Raw genomic sequence first — 23,581 nt, 5'->3', positions numbered from 1 at the left:
ATGATATTTTTTAACATTAAATTACTGAATATCCAATTTGTAAAGTCAAATTAAACGTTTGTTTCTTCTACGAAATGATGCCAGAATTCACGGCTTCTAGCTCGATTTGTTGTATTACGGTTCTATCGAACGCTGTTCGATATCTTCAAAGTGATAAAATGAGTGAAGTATCTTTAGGTTGGGAAACGAGCTGCTACCAAGCCCTAGTCTCGCACTCAGACATTTTTCTCAATCCTAGTCAGTATGTAATTTGAAACGCGCTTTGTGCTATCCAGGACGATGAGAATGCAACTTTACTCTTAGTTAAAGTTTTTGTTCCACTGGACTCATTTACATCTCATTATTGGTGCATTTCAGTGGATAACTTGTCGAATTTCAATCGCAGTTACCGCCGCCTCAAGGCGTTGCGGGTTGAATATGAATCGATTTCACACGACGTCAGCTCTCCAAATGATAATTTGTTATGCGTTTACGATTTTAAACTTGAAATATAACCCTACACTGTTTTAATACGAAACGCTTATAATGTTAAGACTGTTTACGTATGCATACAAATGTTTTCCCTAATAGACATTTTGTATGGTAAGTTAATGTTGAATTTAATCCTCACAAGAATTAAACTGAAGAGATATTTTCATGCGGCGAATTAAAATTTTTAACTTCTTACACATTAGGTTTTTGTACAATCCTTCTCAATAGCATTATGAAGAAATACTTATCGATCAACATCATATTATTATATACTCAGCCCACAAGTATTAACTGTTGGATATAGTATAGGCTTCTTCCCAATGTGTAGCTCCAGCGTCTAAGATGACTACAACATTAGGTGGTCAAGCAGATACATTATGAAAGTGTCTATCTTCAACTGAATCCATACTAATGTTACAAATGCGAAAGTAACTTTATTTATATGTCTGTATGTTTTTTTTCACAGCTTAGCCACTGAACCGACTTGACGTTTAGCAGAGATATCTTGCATCCTGGGGATAGAGATAGGATACTTTTTATCCCAGAAAATCAAAGAAGTTTTTGAAAATCTCTCGAGGTTTTGGACGAAGTCAGCGAAGCGGCATCAGCTAGTAGGTATGTAATAAATAAGGCAACGGATCGAAAACGTTAGACAAAGAACATTATAACGTATTTAATTATTATTTAATACTACCATCTATATGAATCAATATCTAAGACTGATTACGAAAAAATTTCTTCAAGCTTCTAAAAAACTGGTTCTGGTTTTAATCATAATGTTTAAAAAAAATTACTAACACATGCCTGTAGGTATACTCATATGATGTTAACCATAAAGACCATTTTCGTATGGCATTTTTGCCGCTATTTTTGAATCCGATGATAAAGTTATTGAACGTGGTAATAAGATAAACGGCGTGTTGGTAGAACGTAAATCACGGTGCATTACGCGTCCGACGACAGACCGGAGGCGAGTATCGCATTTCACTCGATTAATTGCAGAGGAATAACTACTAGTGAGATGCGTCTGCGCATACCGATGTATTATGTTATCTTTACTGATATACAGACAACTACATTGAGATTTTAGATAGAGTTATTATATGATAGTATCTCAGTGGTTTTCGCAATTTACTCGTAGTAAGTACTCGTAAGAGCTGTGGTAATTTAGTGATTTAAGACGCCCGCGCTCGCCTCCTACTCGAGAGGTCGGGGGTTCGATCCTGGGAACACACTTCTAATTTTTCGGAGCGTTTCAAGCAATTAAAATATAATCACTTTATCGGTGAAGGAAAACATTGAACAACAAATCTGCATGCCTGAGAGTTATCTACAATGTTCTCAAAAGTGTGTGAAGTATGCCAATCCGCAATTGGCCAGCATGATAGACTATGGCCAAAGTCTTTTCATTCTGAGAGGAGACCCATTGCTCAGTGACGGTGATAGATTGATGATGATATGATGATTGTATCAGTGCTCTTCGCAATTGACTTTGAAGTAAAAAAGACGTGTATCATAGTCACCAAAGATAATAATCTGCGTACAGACATTTTTTCAGCCATATAATTTAATATTTTTTGGGCTTTATGGGCATACCACCCAGGTGAATGTTTATGAGTGGACTTTATTACCTAAATTCAAATAAACATTAACCTTTTTTACGATTTATGTACGAGTAGGTACATTGCGTTTTATTTGCGAGTCAGATTTGATTTGGTGAAAACTCTACCAAGCAATGATTACCAGGAATATGCGAAAGAATGCGAGGAACTGGAATTTTAGTACTAGACGGGTGTAAACGGGCTACCTGCCCTGCATTTTTAAAAAATTGTATTTGAAGCGTTGCCAATTAGCCACCTTTAAGCTGTCTTGAGATTGCATCGTACCAATTTAGTGTATTAAACAATCAATAAATGAATAAGTTGCAATTGTAGTCCTCCTGAAATTACTTTGTGGTAGAATTAAATCAAGGGAGCGTGCCCTCAAGAATACGTCGATGTTCTGAAATGTATTTTTATTAATCCCGCCCGCGTGTTGAAACTAGTGAAAGGGTCATGAATATTCTGTACTGAGTACAATGAATTACATTGTGCAAACTAAGTGTCCTAGGATAAAATAAATATTTTTTGACAGGCTATAGTCGTTAGCAAGTTTTAGAGAAAATGCAATTTTTATAGCCCGTATAGCTAGCACTTTTGAGCCAATCTTGCACGTCATAATCTGGATGTGTAGCGAGCACGTTCGACTCGCAACAAATCATCGCACGGGACCGCGCCCTGTCGCTCACTGCCAAAATTAATTTCCCGTAAAATCGCTTAAGCGATCTATCTCTTACCGAGAAAAATAAAAATTGGTAGGTTGAACTCGATAATATTTTTGCAAGGTTTTTGCAACTTGATATCGCGTAACTTAATTTGAAATCTCATTTAATACCGACCGCATGTTTTCCACTCGTATAATTACACTCAATTCCACTCGTATTAAGTATGTGATATCTAATCTTAACAAAAAAAAATAGCATTTTAAGTAATGTTTAAATGCGTTTGTCTTTCCAAAGTGCTTTGTTTTTTTTCAAATACAGAGGCGCAGAAAAGTTCACCGTTCAGGCTAATCTAATAATAGTAATTAATGATTTTCCATGGCTCAGTAGCCGCTTGTCGCTTGTCATTTGTTGTCACTCATCAGTCCAGCACGTTGGAGGTCGTCCCACGCTGCGCTTGCTGATACTCAAAATGAGAGGTAATCAAAATGTGTTTATTAACTACCTATTAAGTATGAGAATTAATTATTAGTTTTTACTTGGCTCAAGTTGTAGGTACAGCAATATAAATAAACAAATTACGCTCTCAAGGCGACTGAGTATACCAACACCAACAGTAGTTAGTGGAACAAAAACTAGTTAAGCCATTTATGCATTCAGTATAACTTTGACCGGGTGTTATTATCGAAATGGCACTTAGCAAAAACCATTTTGCTCAGATAAGGCTATAACCACATGGCATGCTGTGTTCCATTTATGGAGAGTTTATAATGGGTAAAACATCACATATTTTTACTCAAATATAGTTTTGTATTTTTTCTTAATTATAATTATAATGTATTTTGTATATTTATACCTTCATAATAATAATAAATAAATAAATAAGCTTTTTATTAACTGGAAAAATATAAATAGGTACACAGAATCTAATTTTTCTAGTAGCTAGGTACTCACACTTTTCATACTTTACTTAGTTGAAACAAAATTTATGTTCTATGCTTATTTCCTTATTTTTAAACTTTCAGTGATTTTACAACTAATCAAGATAAAGGATACACGATTTATAGACGTTTTACCTCATAATATAATATGTATAATATCTGTCTGTATAGTTGACGTTAGCCCGACTAGTTTCGAACCCATCCGAGGTCCTTTTTCAAGGGAGTCAGTTGCAAGGGAGTCATTTATTCCTTCCTGTGAGTTTCGTCAACGTCATCCGTGCCACCGGTGGACGTCCACTGTTGGACATATTATGTCTCTTGCATTCACTATTTATCAGTGCCCTTTCATATTTCATTCCAGTCCAGTGATCCATTAATTCCATCCCAGCATTAGTCAACCCAAAAGGCTGTATTCCAATGCTACATTAGATCGCTTGACTGATGTCAAGTTGCTGTTCTTTATTTCAATAGAAATCAGGCATTGTATTAGAAAGATGCTGGAAATGCGAGTGCGTTATTAAAGTAACTACGGTCTAAGAAGCACATGTATAGGTTTTTACTTGGTGTATTTAATTGGTGATTACTGATTGATTTACATTCGTAATGATTGTTACATTTTTCATTCATAGAACTAACTGAATATGCAAGTGTTCCCACGACATCAATTCAGCGAGCAGGTGAAATAAAGTAATAAACAAAACGTCAAAGCTCCCATGAAAATACGGACCTACTAGATTAAGAGCTGATTGGAAATATTGAAAAGGTACTTGAGCTAATTTTGCTATAGAAATAATTTGTCTCAACCTCTAAATGCTTAATGAAGCTCAGTCAGTCAGTAACGGAGAGGGCCATGCTCGAAGTATCTACGGATAAATCGGAAAAAAGAACCATAGAAAAATCGATATAGCTGAACCAAATGCATTGCTGATAATGTGCGGGCACATAACTCGGATGACTAATAAACCCAAGGTGTGCTAGTATGACGATCTTTCATCGGACACGTATCGTTCTTAAATCTTTCAATAAGTTAACAGGCAAGTCCTAGAAACCGTTGGCCACAGCCGACGACTACATCATCGGAAGACTATTATAATAGGCAGATGATTCTACTGCTGCTCAATTGCGGTAAAATGACAGCTACAATGTCACGATCGCAATCATCTCCGATTGGTTGATGCTTGCTTACTGTAGGCTACAACAAGAATACCTACCTTAAAATCAGCCAATCAGAACAATTGCGATTGTAATAGTGATAGATGCAGGTTTTACGAAATCGACCTACTGAAGTTTTTATCAAGAACCTCCTCAAAATCTTCCACCAACTCTCTTGCTACAATGTCAAAGTCAAGGTAGATATAAAAACATCGGGATCGCAGTCTCACGCGCCCGTTGTGATCTATAATTATTCTTGGCAGTAAAAGTGGTTGTCAGCACCGGTTGATACCACAAATATGGAAAACATCCTCGTACACTTTATAGCTCGGCCAAGGCTTGGGCAAACAAAACGTGTGATGCATCGCGTCGCGAACGTGTGGCGAAGAAAAGTGTTTAACGCAGCTTCAAGAAATTGTATGTATAGTAACTGTAAATAAAGCCGTTCAGAGTGGTTTTGCATCTAATCAGCGTTGACAGAATTCGAGCTTCTAAACACAATAACGTCAGAGTAAAATGAACCTAAAAGTCCTTAAATTAAAATCAAAAATTCAGTACCGTGAGTAAATTTTGATTTAGTTTCCGCTTGATGTTTTGACACTGGAATTCTACCAATGTTGGTGTGATGTAAAATCTTATATTAAGATCAGGTAATTGGGCGTCGAATTTCGCAATGTATAGACATAGGTACACGCTTTCACTTTGAGTGGCATTATGCCATGCCGCTGCTATCACTCGTCGCTGTGTCTGTCCAAACCTTTATATGTTCGTCAGTTCACGAATGATACAGAATGGACGCAAAAACTATGCGATCAGCTATTCTTAGCGGGCTAAGCACACCTATTATGTCCATGCTAGAACAATTACTGGTTGAGGTGAATAAACAGATAAATTCAAGGATCAAAATGAAAGTATTAGTAACAAGCTTTTATTTTGGTCAGCTGCTATTCATTCAAATACCAGCATGTATAAGTTTTTCCTACGATCAAATGAATCAACATCATCTGCTGATATGATTTGACAAAGATAATTTTCTATACTAGAAATACTTTTTGTTATACTCTACGATCTTCCTTATCTACGAGTAGAAATGCTTTCCTTTTTCGTTTTCTATAGAGTGTTATCGTCGTCTACTCATAGACGTCCATTGCTGGTCAAACGTCTCTGGTAAAGACTTCCACTCAACGCGATCTTTCGCCGCCTGGATCCAGCAGCTCCCTACGACGCATACTTGACGTCGTCTGGCCATCTAATCGGTAGGTTCCTACAAACTGCTATAGTATGGTCTTTTGAATCGTCTCGTCTTTCCTATTTTTATTTTAGTGTCTATTGCACTTTATCGAATCTGTATCGAGCAGAAGCCGGCAGTAAATTCTCAGTTTTTATAGGTATTCTATAAAAACTGAGGGACGATACGCACAAAATATTGCTATATTATGTTTTATATGGTGTAACGTAAGATGTATTATTTACTTGTTAAAATTCATTGCATGGCTTCCGTTGTATTGAGCTTACTAAAGAAAGCGCGTAAACAAAAAACAAGAAAGGGTTTCTTTGGTGCGAAAATAAAATTCCAGGTTGAATGATACATCTTGTAAGTCGGCTTTTATTAAAGGAAAAGAATTTCTCTGCTGACGAATTGTTATTGAAACATTATTCCCAATCGAAATGGCGCTATTTTTATAATAAATAAATAACAATAAATCATTTTTAAGGCTTCTAAAACAATGAAAAAAGGTAGGTTGGCTCATTTAGCTAGTTCGTCCAAATAAAGAACAAAAAAGACAGCTGATACTTACTATCAGTCTTTTTATAGGTAGGTCAAAATATAGGAAGGTTAGTAGGCTAAGAACAAACCTGATAAATCCAGCGACATATGTAATACTACCTATGACTACCTATAGCCAAAACCCTTCTCATTCTGAGAGGAGATCCGTGCTCAGCACTAAATAAGTCAGCTAGTAGGTAAATAATTATAGGAAAGCAAAAAAAAAATAATGTCCTCATAAAGAAAACATTGTACGTGAGGAGATACAGTAATAGACCGGATGTTTTCCATATTAAGTTTATCTTTATAAATCGTTATAATCATCCAATTAGGTAAAGTGAGCCTTTTTAATTGTTGGACCGTTATTACTATGAAATTATTACTTCAAATACGGAATCATAACTAGCCCATAATGAACCTGCAACGGATAGACTTCGCTGCGGAAATGTCAACGGTACTAAGTATTATGAAATACCTAAGCTGCTCTTTCATAGTCAGCATCATAATATGTAGCGCTCCATATGAGCAGAAAATTTATGTACACCTTACAACTTATTAGTTTTTCAACTGCTTGAACTGAGGATATTTTTATTCTATACTAGTTGATGCCCGCGACTTCGTACGCGTGGATTTAGGTTTTTAAAAATCCCGTGGGAACGCTTTAATTTCCCGGGATAAAGATTAAAGAGTAGCCTATGTCACTCTCCAGGTCTTTAACTATACCCATGTAAAAAATTACGTCGATCCGTTTCTCCGTTGCGACGTGATTGAAGGACAAACCAACAAACAAACACACTTTCGCATTTATAATAAGGGTACTGATGCCAAGTTATCTTTTGACTGATGCACGATGATGAAGGAAAACGCACTAGCTGCTAAGAAGTACACCTATACAATTATTTGTGTTTACCACAAATAAGTTTCTATGCGGTTTACTTTTTACCGGAACGCTAAATCGCTCGGTGTTGAAGCTTTCCCAGTAAGGCAGTAGGTATATATGTCGCCTCGTCCTTCTTCAGACCAAACCTGACACAATTATTAATATAACCCAATGGGGAATAAAACCGGAATCTTCGTCTTCTGAGACACATTGTTTCGCCAGAGAGGCTGACAAGATAACTTTCCTCTTTGGAACACTCTTCCCTAAATCCATACTTAATATTATAAATGCGAAAGTGTGTCTGTCTGTCTGTCTGTCCGCTGTAGCTTTACACGTCCCATCCGTTCAACCGATTTTGATGAAATTTGGTACAGAGATAGCTTGCATCCCGGGGAAGGACACAGGCTCCTCTTTATCCTGGAAAACCAAAGAGTTCCCACGGGATTTTCAAAAACTGAAAACCACGCGGACGAAGTCGCGGGCATCATCTAGTTATTTATATTCGTAAGATATCATAGACTCTTCAACTACGTGAAGCCATGTAACATACATTCCTGAGTTGTCAAACATTGTCATAACTGCGCAGGACATTTGCGGCATGAGATTGTAATGGCGGCGTTTCCGGCTTGGGACATGTCTCTTGGAAGATTATTATCTATTCAATATTTGCAAAAGCTACATGACATTGAGTAAATGAATTAGCCAAGCGCAAATATGAAGTGGAGACAAAGGTTTCTCCAAAACCTCAAGTCAAATATTCTCAGCCTACAACTAGCTGTAAACGGTTATTTCATTCCAATGGAATACCTAATTTTCTCTGTTTTCCCGTGGGATATTTTTTTAGCAATAAAAAGTAGCCTAAGAAGTAATAGTCAGACGGAAGAAAAGCTATACCGTGTTCAGCAGTTGAATCTTTAAAAAATTGCAGAAAGAGAAATAGATAGGAACATGATAGTGATAATCTTCATCATCAATCGACGGACGTCCATCTGCTAGACATAGGTCTATTGTAGTAACTTCAATATTATGCAATAATACGCTTTCAGGATAGTATAATACTTAGCTGTTAGTATTCTATAGGTGTACGGCAGCTACCTAAGATTTACTACAAAGTAAGACTTTTGTCTGTAGAAATGATGATAAGACTTTCTACGACGAAAATGGATTTCTAATTTTGCAGCGCTGACATATTACAACTATTATTATTTCATAGAAAGCTTTTGCGTGTAACTGCAGACCTGTGGAGTTTGTTAAACTTAACCGAACAGAACTAACTTCCAAACTTTTGATATTAAACCCTCAAACCTAACTGTTATGAAAACAGTCTGTTCTCTGCTTGTTTTGGGTGAAGTTTGGCTTTTGCATGGAATATGAAAATGAATAAACAGTTATAGATTTCCATATAAGCACTGCACACACGCTACACATCAGTTCGACCGCGGGCGATGTCAATGAATGATATAGTTTGGCTACATGATTTGACCGACGATACACACGGCAGATTTACAGTGCGACCAGAAATTTATAGCGATGTTCGATCTAGATGTAATTTAATGTTGTTGGCGCACATAAATCAAGCTCATCCAATATCTACCCGTGCTGCTATCCGTGCTTGAGACTTGTAAACTTGGTAATATACGAACATTATCGTGTCCGACGTGTGCTTGCCTAGTTTTAATTGGATTTGATTTCGAGATAAAGCGGGCTTTATGTTACAATTTGCATTAATGTTGAATTAATCAGTTGATCACTTGTAATTTATTACCTATCTGTCAGCAGCATATTTGGTCGTAAACTAGCTGCCCCGCTGCGGTTTCACTTAAATGGAATTTTTGAAAATCTATTTATGGTGGCGTTCTCCATTATCAAGAAAACTTTAAATGTAATACTAAATACATGCAGAATCTCAAGTTTCTAGACACCGCAGTTTGAGTTTGAGCTATGCGGTGATACGTTTGTCACTAAGAACTTAAGTATAACTACATAAATTAACTATGAAGCCTAAAAGTCAAATTCAAAGAGTAGCAATAAAATCGCCGTATCGTAGAATAGAATATAAATATTTTTATTCACTTAAACGTTTACAAGTACTTTTGAATGGTCAAATGCATCTAGCTATGTACTAACTGCAACTTTGTCAAATAGGTGGTAAACTCCGATCGGGTATCTAGGTAATATTATAGAAAGTAGGTACAGGTACCTATATCAAAAAAATAGAGTTTAGTGTGGACGATCGCAATAACCCAATAACCTGACAGTTTAGTGGTTTAAAAGCATTATTAATTAATACCATAAATTCAGTCAATTACTTATAACTTTCATCATGAAAGGGCAGATTTAATTTAGTATTAATAACATTAATTTAAATTGTAAATAGTTATTTACCATTTGTTTGAAACCGGCCTAATAATGAGATGTAAAATTAATTTTTTTCAACTTTCTTAGCGGCAGATATAGCACGCTACAAATCGGTGACCGTTAAAAATAAATTATAAATAACGAGCGGGCAATAACGAGCTGTTCGCAGGTCGCGATGCAGGCAGATAAATCACGGCCGACTGTCCGCCTTTGTAATAGTGTGAGTAATAGGAATGGGAGATCTGATGGGCTGTCTATACTCCATGGTAGGACCATTGACCCGAGTAGCGTCTAGGAGTCAATAGAAGAGGAAAGAAGATTTAACGCAAATTAGTATAGGTGCATTACTATTGTGTGAGAGTGAATGGCGGTAACCTGGCAAAGAAAATTAATTATAGGTACATTATACACTTAAGTATCGTGCAGCTTCGTATCCATATGATCAGCCTCAGCTCAGGCTAAGCAGTTACGACTTAAAGCAAACTAAAACGCGGTATCCTACTTCACTTTTTGTTCACTGAATCTACGGAACAAATCTCCGTCATCATTACCTCATACCTAGGTTAAGCACACTATACAGTGAATTCACAGCTAGGAATATTACCATTGATATGTTCAATAATCCCATGGATATGTGCTATCCCGCACACCCGCACAGCCACTGCGCTAGCCCGGTGCGAAATATCACGGGTAACGTGCAGATGTGCGGGGCGTCCCCCCGCCTCATACCCCGATTGCAATCTCGACTTGTCGCTAACTATACAAGGGTGGCTATTTTGACTTTGACTTTAGTTCACATTGATATCGCTCCAACATTATCACAAAACAAATAAACCAGCACCTGTCTTTATTCAGTAAACTTAAGTGTTTGTACCAACATAACCTCGTTATTGCAAACAGGATAAGCAAATTAAGCAGTCAAACATACTGCCAAAGGTGCTAACAACGTCGAGTGGCTTTCGACACCTAGCAATTATCACCAGTCCGATATCTACATTTTAACCTTTTAATAAACGGTTACTTCCGATTGAGATTTATTAAACGCAATAACAAAGTGTGCCTACAAACGATTATCTACCTACTATGTCATTATTAAATCTAGCATGAGTATTTATTAGGTCGATGCCTACCATTATGAATTTATGATAACAAATCATGACAATATAAGATTCGGTAGAGCCGCGCAAGAGGCGCATGCAATGTATTTTTCAATTTCAAAATTGAGTGACTTTAGCAGCAAGACTCAGCTACATCAGGCGCACACCAAAAATTCTGATGAAGCGTTGACCTGGTCTTTGCTCACGCATTTTAGCGGCGCCCCAGATATCTACTGATGTAGAAATCATTCTCATTTTCATTACTAAAAATGCTTCTGTTGCAGCTTTGGTAACTTTTGCGCCTTCTCCAGATCTTACGGCGCGCGGTAGAATATTCGGTACACTAACCATTCAAACTAGTTTGATTCCTATTTTGTAGACTACCAAACCTCTCTCTGTCTGTATTTCGTGAAATTTTCATAAAAATATGTAGTTGCAAAATCACACGGGCGCAAAGATTTGATGTAGCCCATGTAACTTTGAAACCACATTAACCAGACACTAATTTGTACAACGTGTCTACATAATTTTATTGCGTTTGATTAGTTAAGATTCCAATAGGAATCATGCTCCGTTTATGAAGAGCGCTTCAATTACACTTCACTTGATAGGTATTACACATTAGGTATTACATATGTAATTTATTTAATTTTAAACATAAGTATGTAGCACCTACTTAATTATCGTTTGACAGAATCTTCGAAACCAATAAACTGTCGAAGCAAAACCCACCAAGTACGAAGCCTGGAGTCGAAATTAAAAATCACACGGCTCACTTGCAGCCGGCGATAATGATCCGAAATATCAAGACTCGGCGAATTTCCCTTCGAATTAAGCCTTAAGGCCCAGGACCTACGACCGAACACTAAAAAGGCTTTTAAAGGAAATTGGCCGTTATTTTTCCATGGGGAGTAAATTTTTTTCCTCGCCGTTCTTAAATTGGTAGGCGGGGTCTACATAACGGCACAAAAAATTGGGTCGTAAGCAGCACGCTAAATATGCGATTGGTTTACATTAAGAAGAAGTAATTCAAATCAGCTTTGTAAAATTAAATAAGACAAAACTGCACCTTACTCTTTATTTATCACTAGCTGATGCCCACGACGTCTTTCGCGTGGATTTAGGTTTTTAAAAGTCCCGTGGGAACCCTTTGTAATTTGGGGATAAAAGGGTCTTTTATCTATACCAATGCAAACAGCTCGTCGATCTATTACTCCGTTGCGATGTGATTGAAGAAACACACAAACCAACACACTTTCGCATTTATAATATAGGTATTGATTCAAAATTTATAGATATCCTTTGATGTATGAAGTCTAGTTTGACCTTTAACAGTGATGCCTAAATATTTTTAAATGTTATTTAGTTAGAGTCAAATTAGTTTTAAGAGAACGTTAAAAACAATCACGTCTATAAGACAGCAATAATAAACAAGCACCAAACTGAATAACAAAGAACGAGCAGTATATTTACGCGAAGGTGCGATCTTCAACATTTTATTTTAACAGCAGGTGCCGACATAGACTAAGACAGTTCCAATCATCGAGTTAACCTCATCGGGAACTTGATACTTTAATGGCCGGTTTCGCGCTTACTGCGAACGTAAATAAAAAATAGCAGCTATATTTAATTATTCCACCGAACAACTACAAGCTTGTTCGTCAACATACCGGTTGCTTTCAATATGCCAACACTACCAATTGACACGAGTTGCATAAAGCTGAATTTATTCTAAAATCACATAGGTACCTTTATATAGGACTCAATTCTAAAAACTTAGTTATGGTTAGATTATGATGTGAGAGGTTTTGGCCTCGAACAAATAAAATCCTTTCAACGAAGGTGTATCGACTAGCGTTTCTACTCTTTCAGGTTAGAGTTAATTTATCTTAGACCGAGTCCGTGCACGCCTGAAAGAACTGTGACATTGTATGTACTTGTGCTATTTTGTGCTAGATAGTGCTGCACCCGTACCCATCCAAGCAATGGTGCAAATATTTTGTCAAATTCATAGCTGCGGCAGAGCACGTTATAATTTTAACCTGAACAGCAATATTACTAGTTTTAATTTTCAAGCAAAACCTGATAAACTACTTGGTTATTAACAAGTAAGCAAGCAATGAAGATGCTAGAACTAAAGAGCTGTTCACACTAAAGTCACAGAATATGTAATAGTACTTAAGTGTCAACAAATTGCTACGTTTGCGCCCAACCTAAATTACAGCTCAGACCGGTGCTAAGGTACATGTGCTTGATTCATATGATATTGCCTACTGGAATATAATTGTAGGACATATAATTGCCACTGACGTTAGCTTGCAAAAAACACGCAGTGTATAATTTATTATTAAAACGTTCCAATATTTTATTCATCACAAATTATGTTTATTAAAGCTGGACGTGGTGGGCGAATTTATTTACTGACAGTTTCGTGACATTTCTAATTGGCAGATACGTATTATTTATTTTAGCACTGAGAATAATTTAACGTGATAATTATGGAAATCCCGGCAAACTACATTCTCTACCCAACTTAATAATTATTATTAAGAAGTAGGTATCCACTTGAATTACAGATTAGAATAACTAATGACGTGGCGTTAGATTCACATTAACTCACAGTTTGTTATAGAATAATCGTGGATATATACATTAATATTGGATGTGTCATCTTATTCTACTTTATCTTTACAGCAACTGATCTTTAAGTTGCCGGAAGTTACTGTCGCTCGCTACGGTACTTAAAAATTACACTACATGACGTGATGTCATTTAAAGTTTAATGACGACAGTTCTATACAAACATGTCTCGAAAACCTGTTGAATTACAAGATCACACACTTTTACACCTCACAAACGCAGCAGGCATTTAGGAGATAACCAATAAATCATATTTAAATTACATTTCCATCTATCACATTCATTAAGAACATTTATTAGATTTACGATATCTTGATTAATACTAAAATATGAACTCCAATGTTTCCATGTAGTTAGGAATTCTCGTGAGAAATGTAGTCGCCTTCGTAGGGTTTCATCAAAGGGCCAATTTTGAAACTCCCAAAAGTTTGTGAATTGAAAGTCCAAAGACGTTTTGGTCGGGGAAAATTTCGGTCCCCTAATACTTATGCAAACGACGGACATCGTCGCGGTTTGTATAATCTGCCTCATTAATAAAACCAAGAAAGACTTCCGAAGGTAAATAATTGGCGCAACAGGTGTGAAATAAATCTTGTACGAACGAGGCCGTGATTAAGAAGACCGTATATCAATTGTTGAAGGGCGCACCACCACACGTGATTCTATCACTAGGGATTACAAAATTGTTCTGTGCTGTTTGTATATTGTAGCTGGCTTTTAGTGTCTAGAAGTCAGATTGATGGGAGTCAGGTTGATTATCATCATCATCATCATCATCGTACGTCAATCAACAGACGTCCACTGCTTGACATAGGTTTCTTGTAGGGACTTTCTCACACGACGGTCTTGCGTTGTTTTAAAGAATTATTTAAGTTAAAAAAGGATTGCATCGATTTTGATATGGTGATAGCAAGTAGTCTAAGATTGCAATGATAAAGAGCTTCTTAGTATCAAAAGATACCTGAATTGAGCCAAAGTGCTATTCTACTTAAAATGTTTCATGACTTATATAGAAAAACCAAATTTTCTAGTTACACCATTCTACACTACCACAGTCAAATGTATTGCTATCCCTTTCATAATGCTCCCTATGGCAAAGGATAGCTCTGGATTAATTAGACCTGTCCATTTAATTTAGAGATTGTGTACAAAAGAATTAGCCACAGCACAATATACCTAGTTCTTTCAAAGCTTAGCAATGAGTAAATGGAAGTGCCGTGCAATTTATTGATGTACTGTAGAATTAAATTCGGTTGTTGTATCTATCTCATGCAGTTGTGACACACTAGTGGTTAGGACGTCCTAATCGGACGTCGGGGGTTCGATCTCGGTCACGCACCTCTAACTTTTTGGAGTTATGTACGTTTTACTTGGCCAGCGTGGACAACTGTGGCCAAATCCTTCTCACTCTGAGAGGAGACCCGTGCTCTGTAGTGAGCCATGGCAAAGATAATATTATCTATCTCACAATTTGAACCTGTGTCCTTGCGTAAGCTTGGCCAGTGCTTTGTCACTTACATACGAGAGTACACCTTGAGTAAAATTATACAGGCATAGCCGCAGACCAAAAACTAGTTTGTGGTGATGTTATTAAATGGAGCTCAAGTACTACAAGAGCCAAACGCTGAAGAGGCTCACACGCTAACCTTTGCGTGATCGTCTAAATATTTCATTCCACTGTTGTGAAGTATGTAATAAATCAGTGACAAGTTATGAAACAATATTGTAAAATGAATGTAACTTAGCCGAATTATGTATTAAAATCTTTGACACTCTTTAAAAAGGCACTCTTGACAATTTCCAGGTAAAGAAGAAATTAACCGACAGTAATTTAGAAAGGAAAGTATCCTTAACTGTCATTACCGAAATTGACCTCGAAACTTTTGATTACCATACAACTATATAAAATATAATCATACGACTGTACTTCAGAGATTTTTTTTCTCGTAGAGTACTTTCACCACAATGTTTTCTTATGCAAAATATAGACAAAAAGTTTTGATACAAAATTAGACGCGCCGCCCAAAAATTTACATTATTTTTCACAATACAAACAACAAACACAAAAGAGAAAAGGCAAAATCATCTCAAAAGAATCAACATAATTTCCATTCTCAACAGCGGGGAGGCCAGCGCTCCTCTGACACGCCAATTAAATACCAATTGGTTGTTAGTTACAAATAAATTTATTTCACGCCTTTGCTTTTATCTTGTATCGCCTGAATTGTTCTCTCTTTAACAATCGCGACTCGACGTACGTTTGCACTCCAGAGGTTCGAGAGTCAAGAATGTAAAGAATTCTTAGAGCCTGTACTCTTAGCTCGTCGTAGCGGCTGGTGCGTGTTTTGATTAAACAAATCTCTTGAGATTGTAAATGTGTACCTTTTCATCGATAAGTTACTCTCTAGCTTCGTAGTTAAGCTGTTCTCAATGGAGCTTTCCTTCGCAGATTCAATCAATGCTCATTTGGGTTAACTTAGGAAATGACGTGTTCTTTTTACAAGGTGTACAAGGTTGTGTAGGATAGGTAATGTAGGATAATAATAATAATCAATTTATTTTTTCAGAGATTAAAAGTTGTTTTACGCCGTAGCAACAGCATGCATACGGCAAGCTACAACTACAAATATTATTATACTACTTAATGTAAACGTGGCATTCTATTTTATGCCAATACAATATACCTATAGCACTGCAGAATTGAAATATGACGATATGTCTAGTCTAAGATTTTTACTACATTTCAAATTATTGGAGTATGCTGCCTTTTGGCATGCGTCAATATCGCACTGTATTGCTCTGGCATAAAACAGCCTTTACTGAGTATCATAAGATAAGATTTCAGTCACGCGCAAAGCTGATTATAAAGCCGATTCGCAAGAAATAATTTTCTTTTTTTCTACAAAACATTGCGGTCTAGCTTCAATCCTACGCGCTAAATCAAACAGTACCCAATTTCCCTTTCTCTGAGAGCAAAAATAAAATACAAAATTGCCCCCAATGTGGCTAGACTGTGGGGAAATTTACATAGTAATTCGAAAATAGAGAATGAGCTCTTGCAAATAGATTCCAAAGGGGCCAGTTGTTAACACGTTGGCGCGGCGCTCAATCAAGAGCAAAATAAAGCGAAATGAAATGGATTTCAAAATACCTGTGCGCCCATTGATCCGTTTACAGCCCCCGCCGCATATTTAAGTCCGCGGATATCTGCGTAGATCTCGCAAAAAGCTGAGCTGAGATGCACATGCTTCGCCCCGGTAATGATTGGCCGCCATATCGAACCGAGGAATCCCTTGTAAAAATTACCGCCGTATAATATGTACCTGCGTATTTTCGGCAAGATTTCTGATTCGTTTCTTATCATCTCATTTTAATCTTACGCTTGTTATGATGCTTACTTTGGGAGGTTCTCTGCGAGTGAAGTGATTGAGTCGCTTGCTGATTCCGCTGAGATTTCTTTATTTCATCCTCTTTGAATATATACGGTTTAAATGCCTATATAATACGGGATCATATTACGAACCGCATGTTCTGTAGTGAAACGCAATTAGATATGCGTGTTTGATTACAGATTACGACTCATAGAAAGTATTATTTACTTTCCACTATCAACAATAAAGCAGTATCGCAATCTAATAGTTAATAAGCTTCGCGAAGGAAACCTGGTTTAACCGCCAGTTGTAATTGAAAACCGCTGGGTATTTTATTCGAATCACAGTGAGTTTATCTCAGCTATTTATACGCCAGCCTACACAAGTTTCAATAAGGATGCAGGAAAAGTTAAGATAATTTTACGAGCTCGTATTGTAAGATGAAAGTCAAAAGTCTCTATAGAGTAGTTACATAATATACTACGACTATAGAAACAAAGTTCATCGAGATGAAAATAATGAAAAGTGTTTACTTAGTAATCACACTAATATTATAAAGGCGAAAGTTTGTGTGTATGTATGTATGCGTGTAAAAGCAATAGTCAGAAAAGCAGGTTAAATTTAACTAATTTTAAAAGTTATTAAAATGTTCCCTCATATAAAGCTTGCACGTGAATATAGATCACAACGCGTAGAGGCTTATTGAGAGATTTAATCTTTATAATAACCTAACTGCAATATTAACTTGATTAGGGCACAATTGCTATTGTAACCACTTAATCAAAATATCGACCTAAACACAAAAGTATTTAATAGTCGTTGAGTCTCGAGTCGGAACGAGACTGGCTTAAAAACCTTCAAACACTGGTATTTATACAAATCGATTCAAGATGGCTCCCCGCCACAGATCGCGTGACATCGGATGAGTCAAATATTGTCCAATTCATTAAACTAACTTCAATAAGCTAACAGTCGGCCTTTCCTGATCCTCTTCACGTCTCGTGAAATAACCGACTACCCGTTGCGTGACCCCTTCATGTTCACAACAACTAAACTGTTTTGTTGCGTGACCCCGTAATGTTCACAACAACTAAAACAGAGGGTGTTCGCCCATTATCAATCAAAACATGAAAACATTCCTTGAACTGCCCGCTGTCAGTTTTAATCACACAACAATAAATATAAACGTTTGACCTCTCATTCGATGTACACAAAATCTGCATCATCTACTGTACTAAATTACTTGATTATAAAGCGATTCTACCACTGGTTCGGATTGCCTCGGCCTAGCGAGAAGAACCAGCAAGAAACTCGGTGGCGTCTAACTGTTCAAATTTAATAAGAAAATTGCGGGTACTTTATAAAAAAATATCTGCGGGTATATTTTTAATTTTAGTTACTTTAAATTACTCGCGTTTTCAAAAATATAACTGTGTAGATGGCAAAGCAAAATCAAGGCAACGTAAGTTAGATCCCACTTCTGAACTAAAAGCAATAGTCAGAAAAGCAGGTTAAATTTAACTAATTTTAAAAGTTATTAAAATGTTCCCTCATATAAAGCTTGCACGTGAATATAGATCACAACGCGTAGAGGCTTATTGAGAGATTTAATCTTTATAATAACCTAACTGCAATATTAACTTGATTAGGGCACAATTGCTATTGTAACCACTTAATCAAAATATCGACCTAAACACAAAAGTATTTAATAGTCGTTGAGTCTCGAGTCGGAACGAGACTGGCTTAAAAACCTTCAAACACTGGTATTTATACAAATCGATTCAAGATGGCTCCCCGCCACAGATCGCGTGACATCGGATGAGTCAAATATTGTCCAATTCATTAAACTAACTTCAATAAGCTAACACGTGTGTGTATGTTTATTACTCTTTCACGCAAAAACAATTTGATGGATTTGGTTGAAATTTGGAATAGAGATAGATTATACCCTGGATCATCTAGTCTACTTTTTATCTGCGACAATTAAAAAGTTCCCACGGGATTTTCAAAAAACCTATATCCACGCGAACGAAGCCGTGAGAATCAGCTAGTATATTAAATAAGAGACCCACTCAGTTTTGGTTAAAATGAACCTTAAACTTAAATATTCAACCGTAAAATTTAATCAGTCATACTTATCTACTTCTTTTCTATAACATTTATGCGAACAAAATTGATTTTCCACAAATATTTAATTAATTTTTGCTAAGCTCTACATTGTACTACAATAACACGGAGCGCCGAAACTAGAAATAGCTATCGCTTCCATGTGATCAAGGTTATATTACTTGGGAGCCTTAAAACATTTAACCAGACGTTTAGGTATGTTTATAGAGTGTGAAATGCACGAGGTACAGATTATTCCCTCTTTTTACAGTTTATTAAATGAAATATACCTATGTACTTGGTAGAGATATTAAAATAAATTAAATAAGACTGTCCGTTTACAGCATTGAATTATTTTATACTGATTCCTCGAAGGATACAGAATTTCATTCTCAGTTGTCAAGCAGGAATAGGTAAATCGAGAAACAGACCAATAGCAAAATTGTTACTTTGATGAGACGTTTGTTTTCCACACGTTAATTCTAATTATATTGCATTAAATGTTTTATATAGAAACGTTCACGCTCAGCTAATATGACACGACTCTTATATGATCGGGATAATTCGCGAGATACTAAGTAGGTACAGTCAAGTAATGCAAACGGTTCTGCGAACTACCGTCCTAACGGTAATGCGGCGATCGTTCCGGATGGCCTGGAGATTAAACTAAAGTTTTATGGGAAAACTAGTTTTTTGTATGCCTCTTTTGTAATAATTGGCCTATTTTGTTACATGTTAGTGCGACTTTATGGTTTAATACATTTTTATGAAACTTCCGAGTTTGGTACAGCTAATGATAACCCTACAAAGAGTTTTCGACAATCGCTTTCACGTAGAAATCTTGTTAGGCGCGGATCCTGAAAGTGGCAAGTGTCAGAGACGTGGCGCATCATGCACTACTCCACCCATATTATAAATGCGAAAGTGTGTTTGTTCATAATTCATAATATTAATTTATTTATTCATTGCTGCTTGTTGGTTTATTGGTTTGTTTGTTTGTTTGTTGGTTTGTCTTTCAATCACGCCGCAACGGAGCAACGAATCTGTGAGATTTTTTGCATTGATATGGATAAAATGACCTGGAGAGTAACATAAGCTATTTTTGTCTCAGAAAATCAAAGAGTTCCTATGGGATTTTAAAAACTTAAATTCACGCAGACGAAGTCTGATGAATGATTTTGCTCGAGACTATTTACCGCCAAGAGGTTTAGTAATTCGATACGGTGAGCGTAGAAACCGGATCAGTAGTACGAGCCTTCATAAAACTGCCACCAGACCTATCATCGCCATAAAAGGATAGCGCGTTTCCATCCTAGGCTGAAGTCATGAGTCATCATCCCTTTCTGTGCGCCTTCATTGCTGAGGGTCGTGACCCCTTTCATCTATACTAATATTATAGAGGCAAAGTTTGTAAGTTTGTTTGCAGAAAATAATCTCTGGAACTACACAATCGATTTTAAAATTCTTTCACCAGTAGAAAGCTACATTATTCCTGAGTAGCATAGGCTATAGCTAAACTATAGTTTATTTTCAAAAAAATTAGAGATGAAATGAATCCCTATGAAAATTGTAATAAGCTAAGCTACCCGTGCGAAGCCGAGGCGGGTAACTAGTTTATCATATAATGGTAAGAGTTATTTTGTGGTGGGTTTCCAGATTCGCATACAACTCGACTAATAGAATGAGATTTTGACTCTTAGGTTTTTACGGGTGTACAGGGCATTCGCTCCCCGATTGCCATCTCGACCTATCACGTACTATACAGCTTTCGAATTTTTTACCGATATAGCAAATTATGTCACGTAAAACTACACGTTCGTATACAAAGTACGTGTTAAATAAGGCAAAAATTACTAAAAAACTCCACCATTTTGATACTAATCTCACAGTTACGAGGAGTTTGAAGTACCTACCGCGAGAGCCATTCAGTGGCAACTTACCGCTCAAATCCGACGACACGAGACCGAGTTCCCACTATACCGGACTGTCTACTTGCCGTGCTGTCTAAACAAACTGAATTTTCATCGAAACTTCAGTGCGAGAAACTTTAATGAATTGTGTCTGGCAGGAGGTTGCCATGCATGACGTGATTTCTAATATTATTCGTGCCTCGTAGCTTTAGTTTTAAGTTTGCGTTATAATTATCACCACTATATTATCTTACAAATCTAACACTATACCAGACAATCAATAAGAGTAATTTATTACCTATTTTGAATAAATCATTTGACTTTGACTTATTCCGAAGAAAATATAAAAAATTGCACTTTATAATTTGACGTAAGATTTTTCACAAATTTTTTACCTACCTGTTATCTCCCAATGCTACCACGATCCAAACTTCATAGTCGCTGATCGTTCTTCCCTGTGTCGGGGACAATACGCAGAGAAACTTTCAGCTTTTATAAAATAACGAAGTTCTGAGCCCTCGCGGACTCTCTTTCTCTATATATATGCAATACCAATACCATCGATAACTAATGATCATGCTACTTTTCCTGAAGTGATATAAAGATACTTCCCGAATATATTTCACAACCAGCTTTTTTTAGTGAAAACATATTATGTGGTCCGGAGGCAATGTTTCGTCAAAAGAAACGGCTCGGAATAAGGGATCATAATGGGAACTCACCCAGCGTCAGTAACGTCTGACTCAAGTATGTGACTACGAGTCGTGGGAAAGACTCGTGTGTGTACGTACGTCCCGTGACCCCTCAACGGTACAGGCGATTGCGCAAACTGCTTGATTGGTTATTGCGTCTAAACAAGCCGATAAAACCTTCCGATTGGAACAAAGGAACTAATACCTAAAACACTTAAACCAGATGCTTATCTTCTAAATATATAATACGAAAAGGTGACTGACTGACTGACTGATCTATCAACGCACAGGTGACGTAGACATCCGTTCAGCAATTTTGAAAATTTGAATCCCTAAGGGGGTAAAATAGGGGTTCGAAATTTGTGTAGTCCACGCGGACGAAGTCGCGGGCATGCGCTAGTTTAACTACAAGCATGATTCTGGTATCAGAAAACGTTTGATATAATAATAAAATTATACCTGGTTTAAAATTGGGAACATAAAGAACACATCAAAAACTTAAAAATTGAATACGTTAACAAAAACCTTAAAAGGCTTTCAATACACAAAGACATAATTCAGTCGTTAGTTATTTACAAGCAGGGGAAAAAATAAAAAATCGCCCAACGTGGGGCTCGAACCCACGACCCTGAGATTAAGAGTCTCATGCTCTACCGACTGAGCTAGCCGGGCTTGGAATTTCTCTACTCCCAATTGATTCCCAAACATATTCTAATGTGACGGTACTACATATTAATAAACCAAGTTCAGCCAAGTATAGTACGCAACAGGTTGAGATGGCAATCGGGGAGGTAACGCCTAAAACAGCCCCCGGCTAACCCACTGCGGGCGAGGGCAGGTGACGTGCGGCCGTGCGGGGCGTCTCCCGCCTCATACCCCGATTGCCCTCTCAACCTGTCGCAGGCTATACTTACATACTTTAAGTTACTAAACTTGTACGTCATGTAGTTTTTTCAATCTGCTAGTTAATATTTGAACAAATTGGTGTCTAGAACAAAACTATGGGAGGTATCTGAATCATGTCTTTTGGAATAACAGCGGCCATTTTCGTTACAACCACGAAGAGAAGTCGAACGAGGGGGCGGTGCGCAAACACTCGCGGGCAGTGTAATTTGCTCGTTAGGTCACTTCGGCGCTATTTTGTGATACATTACCGTAGGCAAGTTTGTATTTTACATTTTACCTTGTATAGTTATGATGCATGATCACTAGGCACCTTTTATTTATAGCATTTTGGCTTTTGAAAAGTAGCGCATGGAGTTTGATTCAAAAGATTTTTTTAACTTTCTAATAAGATTTTAAAAAATCATACCCAAATTATTTTCTTTCTTCAAGCTTTTCGTTTTTCAACTTAGAATATATGCCACTTTAATCAATGGTAATGGCTAGTGCTTATTATACCCCTCACTGCATGTAGTAGGTCACACTGTGGCATGTAACTGCTAATCCTCCATGCCTTTTTCGTAAGATGTCCCTTCGTAAACAGTTAAGAAATACCATCTTGGCTATGAATTCACTTGCCTTTTGGCTAGAAAATGCATAGCCAAGATTGTTTCGTTAGGTACATCTGAATACATCAGCATTTTTCAACTGCGATAGAAAAGCGATAAAAGCTAAACACGACAAATATTCCGCTTTCCCTTCCAACTAAGTTTTAAAGGTTAGTTCAAATATGCGTAAAATATGCGGAATCAACCGAGCATCAAGAATGGTGCCCATGTCAAAAATTATTTTTTCTTCGTAATTATTAAATAGAGGTTCTTCAAAAATACATCAAATCCATGTCCTCTCTTTTTCAAGTTTAACATATAGATTAAACTAAAAAGCACGTCAAATTTATGACGTCACACTCCACTTATTCTTACACGGTCCCATACTCTGACATTACAAAAAGCCACCAAACAAGAAAAGAAGAATAAGGTCCCTCACTAAGAT

At 36.9% G+C, this 23,581-nt stretch overlaps 1 protein-coding gene and 1 non-coding gene across 2 annotated transcripts in view; both read right to left on the bottom strand.

Moving 5' to 3' along the window:
* The window catches only part of Su(var)3-3 (lysine-specific histone demethylase Su(var)3-3), a 388,627-nt gene that overhangs the window by 114,336 nt on the left and 250,710 nt on the right, over window positions 1-23,581 (bottom strand). The window lies entirely within an intron of this gene.
* Window positions 22,246-22,318, bottom strand: TRNAK-CUU (transfer RNA lysine (anticodon CUU)). Its single transcript has one exon. It is a non-coding gene; the product is annotated as a tRNA-Lys (tRNA).

The sequence above is a fragment of the Maniola hyperantus genome, chromosome 11 (genome assembly GCF_902806685.2).
Source record: "Maniola hyperantus chromosome 11, iAphHyp1.2, whole genome shotgun sequence".
NCBI classification, from domain to species: domain Eukaryota; kingdom Metazoa; phylum Arthropoda; class Insecta; order Lepidoptera; family Nymphalidae; genus Maniola; species Maniola hyperantus.
The sequence above is the reverse complement of the archived record's forward strand: the minus strand, read 5'-3'. Positions and strand labels throughout refer to the sequence as shown.